General features: G+C 45.7%; 1 long non-coding RNA gene across 1 annotated transcript; it reads right to left on the minus strand.

Annotated features, from left to right (window-relative positions):
• Positions 1-387: 387 nt before the first annotated feature.
• Positions 388-1,579, minus strand: LOC122378482. The gene is made up of 2 exons (XR_006256028.1): positions 898-1,579; positions 388-466 (listed from the first exon to the last, which is right to left on the minus strand). It is a non-coding gene; the product is annotated as an uncharacterized LOC122378482 (long non-coding RNA).
• Between the last annotated feature and the right edge of the window lie 9,332 nt (positions 1,580-10,911).

Consider the following 10,911-nt stretch of genomic DNA (forward strand, 5'->3'; position numbering starts at 1 on the left):
CTTTGTGGTTTTTCCTTAAATATTTGTAGCAAAATCTTTAAGGATCTTGGCGACAATCCTCAAGGATTTTGAGGCTCTTCCTTAATGAATGATATATAAATCCGTAAGGATCAAACCCTAGCAAACACATTTGTACGGTCTCTGGTGCTATATTTTTTACTTAAAACGAGCACATTTAGCCATTTTTCATTGCCAGGAATGGAGCAGCCGCCAACCACAGGCGACCGGGTATACATATATGGAGCTCTAGGCATACGCAGGTTGCAGCTGAGGCTCCGAGAAATATAAGCCGAGGACTTCCGAAAAACATATTTACATGAAGATAAGTCTACACTTTTTCGAGTCAGCCACGCTTCAGATATTATCACGTCACACGTCCTCAGCCGCCGCTCCTACGCCATCCACATTCTACACATCTTGAGCGGTTGAGTCGCCCGTCGCCTGTCGAGTCTTGCATCCTGCGTTCCTGTAACAAGGCGGATATTCCTATGTAATAACAGTAATATACTGATCAACAATACCTAACTACTCAAAGGCTCACGAATTCTACTCTTAGGCTTAGACTGCAGTCCCAGCCAAAGAATATTGGTGAGCCTTTGAGTAAATTCAGTTCAGTCATTTCCAGCTTAGATGCCTGTGTATGTTCATTTAGCAATGCATCACATATGCACCTACGTCCTACTACCCTGAATCCATTCTATTATATTCACCTGGGCCTCGTTCCAAGGCATGACGCTAAAAGACGCTACCGGTAGTACTTTCATTTGCCGCAGCCAAATGAATGACGACGACGATCGCCATTAATTGAAGTGAACGTTTCAGCGCCGGTTTTTGTATCTATCAATGCAATAACTAGGATCAATTATCTCATTGATACACAGCATGGCAGAGACTTACATGGCCCGAAGAGGAGACGGCAGACGGCACAACACACTCAACAGACTCGTCCGCATCCCGCGAGCGGCAGCGGCACAATGCGACAGGGGGACGCGCGGTCTCCCCTCTTGCCGGAGGCGAGGATCAGACCGCCCGCTGCCGCCCGTACAGTCTTTAAAACGGTCAGCGGTCGCTAAATTCCAGCCGGTACGGTCTCTGGAAGAGCACAGCGCAAACACTGTGGCACCGGTGGCACTAAGGCCATACGATACATGCATACTGTGGCACTTGGTTGAGATACCAATAGGTACTTTTTATCAGAACTATTCGTCTATCCGATTTGGAGTCTGGGTGAACCCAGCGTGGACATTTAGGTGACCATCCCAGCTGAATATTAATTCTGAGTTAAGATAGCCAAATTGTTATCCCTGGCTCACAATCACCGGTTTTGGCACTCGCAATATCGAGAAATGCCATAAATAGAAAATATTTAATTTCAAAGTTCAGCACAAAAGTGGGGGCAAGCTGATCCCACTGCCCCCCTCGCCTCCCGGTTCCCGCGCCTATGATGATAGCGAACGCTGCTTTGGTCCGTCACAAAGTTTTTACATGCCGTATATGTCATATGGCTAAGAAATTATCGGATACGGAGCACGAAATAATAGTAGGGATGATTCAATCACTCCATAATGATTGACGTACTGGCTGCATCAGCTATCCTGAAGGATTAAGCGACACTAGCAAGTAGCAATTTCCTTACGGAATACTGAGCGATCCTTAAGGATACCAAACATCGCCCTAAAATCCTTACGGATCGGCGAATGCGTCCTTAAGGATTCAAGAGGGTCCGTAGAGTCCTTAAGGATTTCATATCTGATCCTTATGGGTCCTTATGGATCCTTAAGGATTGTGGGGATTCTGGCGAAATCCTTAAGGACTTTTTCACTAGGGCTCCTATTAAACAAAATCCATATCGGCTACCATTCAGTCAACGACAACTAGTGCAAGAACATATTGATTACATGTTAAAAGCAGGTGTGATTTCCCCCAGTCAAAGTCCGTGGGCAAGCCCCATTGTGATAGTGGACAAAAAGGACGGATCAAAAAGATTTTGCGTGGATTTGCGTGCGTTAAATCGGATTACCAAAAAGAACAGTCACCCCTTGCCACGTATCGACGATGGTTCTGCGACACCAGAGCGAGCGTCATTTCAGCGAACGACATTTGAGCGAAGCCTTTTCAGCGATTATCAATTTATGCGATTGACTTTTTCAGCGATTGTCAAGTCGGCGAATTCAATGACAGCGATTATCAACTTCAGCGAGGACCAGAATCATCGAAACCAGATTGAGCGAATATATGGAGGTCAATGGGGGACCAATTGAGCGAACACAGTTACAGCGAAACCGAACGCGACGGAAGTCAATCATTTGCTACTTTTCGGGAATTCTTGCCCTTGGAATAGGTACCCGCTTGGTATGTGTCATGCTTCAAGCTGCGCGCGGCAAATTAAAAATTTGCTTTTAAGCTTGGAAACCACAAAAATATCTGGCCTCATTCTGCAACCTTGATCTGGAAATGTGGAACGTGAGAGATAGGACGATGGAAGGAATGCCAAGGACATATGATAAACTCGATGGATGGCACGGGGGATCCAGTCTATGTTTCAGGGACCTCACCCAAATATCTGGAAATTCGTACGTTGCTTGGGGCAAGAACACATTTTACAACATGGGGAACTGATCCAAATTCAAGCGGGGGAATTTCGCAAAAAAAAACAGCACAAGCAATATGAATCTCTGAACTAACGTTTGGTCATCATTATTGGCAAACAGCGGGGGGGGGGGGTGAAGTCGAACCGCTGGAGTTTTTGAGAAATGTGGCATTAAATTTGGAGCTTAATGTCTGAACTTTGAACGTGACATCCGCCATCCAGTTCCGGATAACCATGAAAAGTTCTGGAAACATTCGTTGTACGTACGCTGGCAAAATAAAAAATAAATACACTGTTATGCCTGAAACAGACTCTTTCCGCAGTCAGGAAATCGCGTGCGAGAGCCTATTCAAATACATGGAAGCACGCTCGCATCAATCGCACGCACCTCCGGATGCGATTGATGCGGGAAGAATTATAATGTATTTGAATAGGCTCTCGCATGCGATTTCCTGTATGTTTGATGCAGACAGTTGCAATGCAATCCAGCCATCCAAGAAACTTTGCGCGAGACGTTTTCTTGGATGGTTTTCTTGGATAGCTTGATGTCATCGAGGGCTTCTGTTTTAAAGAAAATTTGTAAGCTTTGCTTAACTCTTAAGTAATTAGAAGTGCCAGTATTTCAGTATCTAACGTGTAGTTATTGTTACTGTATTTTATTTATGCATATTTCGGCCTTTTTTAAGCAGATAATGAACGATATTAAGAAACATACAGGAAATAATGTCTAGGACTCTACCGCGACGAAATATTTCTATCTCGAGTTTTCAAAGAATTTCATGCACTCGGCCAAGGCCTCGTGCATGAAATCCTTTGAAAACTCTCGATAGAAATATTTCGTTTTCGCGGTATCGTCCAAGAATGTATATTCCTGAACGCGGAAAGAGTCTGTTTCAGCCTTTACGGGACGATGAAGTGTTTCACTGAAATGACAGTCGCTCAAACTGTAGTCGACGAAAAAGATGTCGCTGAAACATAGCTTTCGCTTAAATTGATAATCGCTATATTTGATAATCGCTCAATTTGATATTCGCTTAGTTAGCAGTCGCTGAAAATGGTTCGCTCAAATGACGTTCGCTCAAATGACACTCGCCAAAGTCGCTCGCACCGATCGACGATATACTGGCCTCACTTGATGGATCAAAATATTTTTCGTGTCTGGACCTCCGCAGCGGCTGTTGGCAAATTCCTATGGATGAGGACTCAAAAGAAAAGACTGCGTTTACTTGTTTTGCAGGTTTACATCATTTCAATGTACTTCCATTTGGATTGGTTTCAGCACCTGGTATTTTCTCTGAACTTATGAACGAGGTTCTACGCGGAATTCAGTACAAATTTACCATAGCTTATTTGGACGATATCCTGATTTAATCAAAAACGTTTGAGGACCATCTGGAACATATTGACGCTGTCTTTTCGCGGTTACGGAACGCCGGACTAAAAATGAAAATGTCGAAGTGCGAGTTCTTGAAAAAGGAGGTAAATTATTTAGGCCATGTCGTTTCCGCCAGTGGTGTCAAACCGGATCCATCAAAAGTTAGTGTTATTCAAAATCTAGAGCCACCAACGGACGTCAGAGGCGTTCGTTCATTTATAGGCATGTGTTCCTACTACCGCCGGTTTGTGCCTCATTTTGCAAAAATAGCCAAACCGCTAACCGAACTGACCAAAAAGAATCGCAATTTCGTTTGGACAGATGCATGCCAAACCGCTTTTGAGACCTTACGTACCTCACTTACTCATGCTCCCATACTTGCTTTTCCGGCTGTGGACAAACCTTACAAATTATATACGGATGCGTCAAATTATGCGATCGGTGCGGCTTTAGTTCAGGATAGTCCATTTGGCGAACGTGTAATTCAATACTTATCTCATCAATTAAACGAAACTCAACAGCGCTGGCCAATCATCGAAAAGGAAGCTTACGCGATTGTGTTCAGTGTCCAAAAATTCCGACCGTACTTGTTAGGATCAAAATTCACTGTATTAACAGACCATAAACCTCTTCAACATTTATTTACAAGCGAAATGAAAAATGCTAGGATACAAAGATGGGCTATCATGTTGGATGAGTACGGGTGTAATGTAGAATACGTCAGTGGCAGTAAGAATGTTGTCGCTGATGCATTGTCACGCTTTGGCCGACCAACGACGAATGATTCGTCACCAGGCCCCACTGATTACGTGAGCCGGAAGGAGGAAAGCGTTTGTGGACAATGGAATGTAAATAGTGTAGATAGACGTAGTGTTCATGTTATAGATTCGGATGCTGCACCTGCCGTGCCACTGGAAACAGATATTACTTGTGAAGACGCTGAGGGGAACAAAAAGGAGAAGTTTCGTGAGTTTTTGAACAATCATCCCGACTTTCAAACACTCCAGTACGAGGACGCTGAGATTCAGCGAATTGTGAAAATTTTGAAGGATCCAACGGCAACCCACCCAAATCATGTTAGTATAGCAAAGTTTTATGTCATGGACGACGGATTATTGTGCCGGGTTTCTGAACCGACAAAGTGCGAAAATTTTGTGGGCATGCAACTTGTTATTCCGGAGTTTCTGCAAAAACCGTTGATTGACGAGGTACATTCGGGTTATTTTGGCGGTCACCTAGGTATTGACAAAACATATGACAAACTGCGTTCTCGTTATTACTGGTCCGGCATGTATAGAGATGTTGTACAGTTTTTGAGGGGCTGTGTTGCCTGCAACATGAGGAAATTAAAACGTCAGCGTCCCCCGTTACAAAACATGCAAGTCCCCAAATATCCTTTTGAACAGATAGCCATAGATACTTCAGGTCCGTTCCCAGAGAGTTATTCAGGAAATCGTTACATTGTCAATATCATTGACTTATTTTCAGGATGGCCGGAATCGTTTGCAACGTCGTCCAAATCCGCCGATACTGTAGCAAAAATTTTGGTTGAACATATAATTCCGTGGCATTCATGTCCCCGTGTCATTGTCTCTGATAATGGAACAGAATTCTGTAACGCTGTCATTGATCAACTGTCCGCCTTCTTCAATATCAAACACATTAAAACGTCGGTATATCACCCTCAGTCCAACGGCAAGGTTGAGCGATTCAATAGAGTACAAAATGATGCATTAGCTAAACTCGTAGACTCTTCTTACAGAGACTGGGATAAAGGTAGGGGGCTGGGAATGAACTTTGTTACATCACAACGCAAGGTCCTAAAAGCTAAAATCTTAAATGAAGATTTTCGTCTTGGAATGCTTCCGATATGATGCATGATATAACGTACAACACACGTTAGTTATCACACAACAAACACACACACACAATGCAACATAAACGACATAGCATAATATACGACACAATACAGTCAAATGCAACACTATCATATAACAGTACACAAACAATACACTTTTTCCCCATGTCCCCATTTTGTTGTAGTCCTTGTAGTAGAGTTCTTTTTCCGAAATGTCCGACCTTAGCACCGTCCGCGATATTTGTTTATAGTCCGGATCCAAAATCAAATGTCTCACCCGTTTGTTCCAATTGAGCACTCACTTTCAGTCATCATGTTCCTCGCAGTCACTATTGTTTCCTTGCACCGCACTCACTCGCTAGATGGCGTCTGTCTTTAGAGCACGCAGCGCTAGGTGGCGCTCGCATCGTTCACAACGCTAGGTGGCGTTTGTCCGCAACCGCTAGGTGGCGCTGTGAGGGGCAACGGCGGGCAGCATCGCGACGGCGAACTTGTCTCGACTTACGTCAGCGAGCGCCTAACGCCGGCCAGTCGAAGCAGAGAGCGAGCGAAGTCGTGCAGGGCGAAGCGGAGTGACGACTACAGCAGTGCGGCGGCAGCGGCAGCCTCGCGACGGCGACTTGCTTCGGCTTACGTCGGGCGTGCGCGCGTGCCAGCCGAGCGATGAAGCGTGCGATGAAGAATGGTGACCGGCGATGACACGGATGGCCCCCCGATGATGTCAGATGACCGGTGTCAGTTCGTTGTTCGGCGGCTCCCAGCGACGTCAGCAGTGATGGGGTGTCAGTCAGTCTGACACCGGACGTCACGGGGCCGGCCGGCGCTGACATTTGTCAACAGCGCCGCTGGCTCGGGTGGCGAGGCCAGCGCTGACGAACCAGTCATCGGAGCCATCCGGTCGAAGTCGCCGTGTTCACACCCTGCCGGCTAGAAACCGGGCGTAAGCATATCTTGTCGGATTGGTGCGCAATATGAGGCTTTGTGTCGTCTGGTGACGGGGTTGAATCGGGACGACTGTCTTTGTTCGAACGGGCGGTGCTGACCGGTCGGGTCAGGTCATTGAGCGTTGCAGCGTCGGTCGTGTCTTGGGGCGTCACAGCTGAGCCAGGGGCAGGATTCGAGTCGGGGATGTAACGGCGTAGCGGGACAAAGGGACAAAGACCCGAATTACGAGAAACACATTTACAGCCAATGCAAGCAGCGAAACCACAAAGCAGCAACGAGGTAACTGATATAGCCGAAATAACTATGGTCTGGCGATAATGATGAGCTTGAGACTGAAGCGTGACCTAAGGTCAACTTTTGACCTTTCGACCTTTCGAGGTCAACATACATATCTTTCGATGCGGATTGACGAGAGGATCACGATGGTGCTATTAGTTTGTTCCTAGCTGGGATACCTTGAAAGTTATTCGAGAAAAACTTCATATTTATGTAGTGCCGCAATTTCGACTTCCTTTTTGCTCCTGTGACGTCATCTTTGACCTGACCTGAAAATGACCTCAATAAAATTATAAACCTTATCCGTGTGTACCCTGCACCGTTTACCGCTTGTCGCTATCTTGCTTTATTCTCGAGATCTCACTATCGCTCTCGCTCGTAATAATGGACAGGTCATAAAAATGACCTGACCTGAGGTCAACGCAGGGCGATATCCACTTTTTTTATTTTCGCATATGAATGACAATCGATAAGGCTTTAATCGTCATCAGACAAAATTGCAACTTTCAGTGGGGAAAATATCAAGGTCACTCTTCGAAAAATAGGTCAAAAGGTCACGTGATCAAAATTTTCAAAAAATGAAAATCCGAGATAGCCAAAATGTTTGTTGTCTGATTGTGAGTTGAACCATATAAAGTTTTTAACGTAGAAAACCAATAATTTTTGAGTTATAGGCCGCCAAACATAGGGCTGCAGCGCGACCTCCAGGAATTGCCCGAGGCTATATCTCGGAAACCGTTGTTCGGAGAAAAAATCCTTGCCACAGCTGGCTTCCCCGCCCATCGCAACCCCTTACACCAGTTTTCAACGAAAAATAAAATATGAGGGTGCAAATTTAATTTTTTATATGTCGATTTGTCGTGGAACGCCCCCCAAATTCGTTGACACTTGTCCCATTGCACGGACATTTGGGTGCCTGCTGCCACCAGTGACGTCATCATAGTATGCTTTTTTTAAAGAAACAATTTCCAGCTACTTACCGTGCACAATTTGAAATCGGTTATTTTTTCGGTAAGAAATTCTTCGCCAGACACTGAAGCTGCCAAAACTCACGTGAGAGCTTCGATATTGAACTTTGAGCCAGCGTCCTTTTGAAAAAAAAAACGAACTATAGCGTCTCGGACTACAAATCCGTGGGTCGTGAGTTCGCATCTCGGAGGCCACGCATGTTTATGCGATGAAGTTCGAATCATGTTTGCATTATAAAGAAGAAAAGTGTTTACTCATTGCATTGCATTCATTGTCATGTAAATCTTGTTCAGTGTGCATGAATGTGTACATCACTGTGTATTTCATCCTTGTAACCTTGTTGGGCTCCTGTAGCCTGTTGTTACATTGTAATATATGTTATGTTATGTTATGTTATGTTTAACGGAGAACATATGTTATTTGTAATACCAGCTTGATCCTTAGGTCGATCACAAGTGCTATCTCGTGCTATCTCAATCAAAAGTGATATCTTGCTCAGCAGTATCAAACAATCACTAGGTACATTTTTTAGCTAAATGTAAATTAAATTAGCGGAGTATTTGTTAACGGTGATTCTTTTCCCGAAAAAACCTACAGATGCCCGATATAGGTACTTACGATGTTATACCAATGCGTAGCGCTAGTTACAATTCCTCTGCGCAATACTCGGCCTCACAACCGACACAACGAGGTTCGATCACTAAGACTTTTCAAATTTAACTGACCAGTAGGATCTTCGGGGAGCTATCGCCGGCGCCATAAACAGACCTCGGACGTTATGGGATGGTAGGACTGAGACTCCGCCGAATCGTCATAAACCGTGGGCAAGGCAAGGCCGTATAAGAGGGACAAGGGACTGCGGTCTTCGCCGCTCTCCATGGGCCTAACAACCGTATCTCTTGGTGTCTCGAACAAGCTGAGGTTGTTGGTGATACTTACTAATTGTAACAAAGTTCATTCCCAGCCCCCTACCTTACTAACAATGTCCTTTTATGGTCCTCGTTCCTTACCTGTGACGCCTGTCCTGACCCGCTTCTGATTGGTGTTATGATATGACGTACCTACATGTGTGACGTATGTATGACGCATGGTATATGTCGCGCCGGAGCGGGCCGAAGCCCGGCAGTGGGAGTCGCAGTCGCAGTCGGACCGAGTGAGGGCCGCTCCCTCGCCGGTCGCTTATCTTCACTTGTTCTTTTCGGCTCGTCATCTCGATTGAACTCACTATCTCGGACATTCAAATATATCGTGGAAAAGTGAAACAGTTTATTGGAAAAGCACGAAGAACTAGACTATCAACGAACATTATTACACTAATCAACTACTTTAACCGAACCGAGTTTTACAAGGAGCATGCTGAACGTCACTCGACGAGAGCCATCCGTGTTTTCAGGATTATAATCAACCGTTGTTCCATCTCCTTTTCAAGAAAACATTCACCTAAATGGAATGGCGGATGATCGCAGAGGTCGAAAAAACAGTAATACTTTCTCCAACCGACCTAAAATTTGCTCCACAAGAAAAATGATTTGTTGCACAGCCTAAAGCACGGGTCAACAACTTGAATCCCTCTCGCGTTTCCATGGACACTGAGCACCAATACAGTTAGCGTCAGACAGCTTCAATTGGCTAAGGCTTCAATGCGCTGAAACAAAGGCGTGCAAGAGTTCATGACGTGCTCGTGCTTCTAAATTCTTACTGTTCGACGCGTAGATGTCGCTGGATATCGCGGCCGGACCGCAGCGACATCTATTCCACGGACCGCACGCTCTAAAAAACTGCCACCTTCTACAACTGCTGTAAGGGCGAAATTCCGTTCGCGATAACGGGAAAAGCAGCCTTTTTGACACCGACTTGCTTCAGGAAGATGGAAGCAACTGGGAGCAAGTCAGCCAGGCCGTGGGTAGGTTAGAAGGTACTCACAGTGGATCATTGGCTGAAGCTTGAAATTGCACATGGATGCAAGGAATGGCCATGCAGGTAAAATATTCTGTGTTTGATCATTGGTGATCGATTATTTTCCGTTTGCATTGATATTCGGTCAATTATTTGCTCCAACACCGGTTGGAGGGATGGGCAGTTTTTCGACCTCTGGATGATCGTCTTGTTTGTGATGCTTCTCTTCGTGTCGAAACGACCTCAAGCCATGCATTAAATAGAATGAAAATTTGCTTCCGCTTTGAACGGACAATGCACTCAGCGCTGTTCTACAGCTTCTTCCTTTTATCTACGTGTCAGTCAGTAGCGGCGGAACACCTTCAATTAGGGGGGGGGGGGGCACTGCCGACTTTTGGTCCCATTCTTTCCATGCAACGCCTATAGGACTAATGTTAAAATGCCAAAATCAAGGGGGGAGCACGGTGCCCCGGTGCCCCCCCCCCGTTCCGCCGCCTATGGTGTCAGTGGTTTGTGATTCCAAAAACTGCAGCACAATGATGTGAGTTGTGACTGTCGAAAATTGATTACCTATTTCATGATAGGCGTACATTGAGGTCCTCAGCGCATCTCAAACTTGATTTAGCTACTGCTCAAATGTCAAAATTAGGCGTGAGTCAGCTGGACCTTCCGACGTTGACAACCTGAGACATTTTTTTCACCCCTGACCGGTATGCCCACCCGACGTGGTGCCCACAGCACTGCCCGGTTATAGACGGATTACTGTCTCCCGCGGCGCCCAAGCCGGTGATCCACCCGGCTCGGTCGGCGACACCTTGGTACGTGTGACTTCTGTCTATTTAGACGGGAAATGTAGCAATACGGCGGCGCCGGGCTGTGACACCGCCGACCGCGCCAAAACACGTCCAGAACCGACTCCTTGCAACACATTGTAGCATTTGTGACATAAATACTATGAGCTGGCCTTGTCCCAGTTAGCACTCGGTGTAAGCTTTCTTCTGG

The sequence above is a fragment of the Amphibalanus amphitrite genome, unplaced genomic scaffold (assembly GCF_019059575.1).
Source record: "Amphibalanus amphitrite isolate SeventyFive unplaced genomic scaffold, NRLGWU_Aamphi_draft 000060F_arrow, whole genome shotgun sequence".
NCBI lineage: Eukaryota > Metazoa > Arthropoda > Thecostraca > Balanomorpha > Balanidae > Amphibalanus > Amphibalanus amphitrite.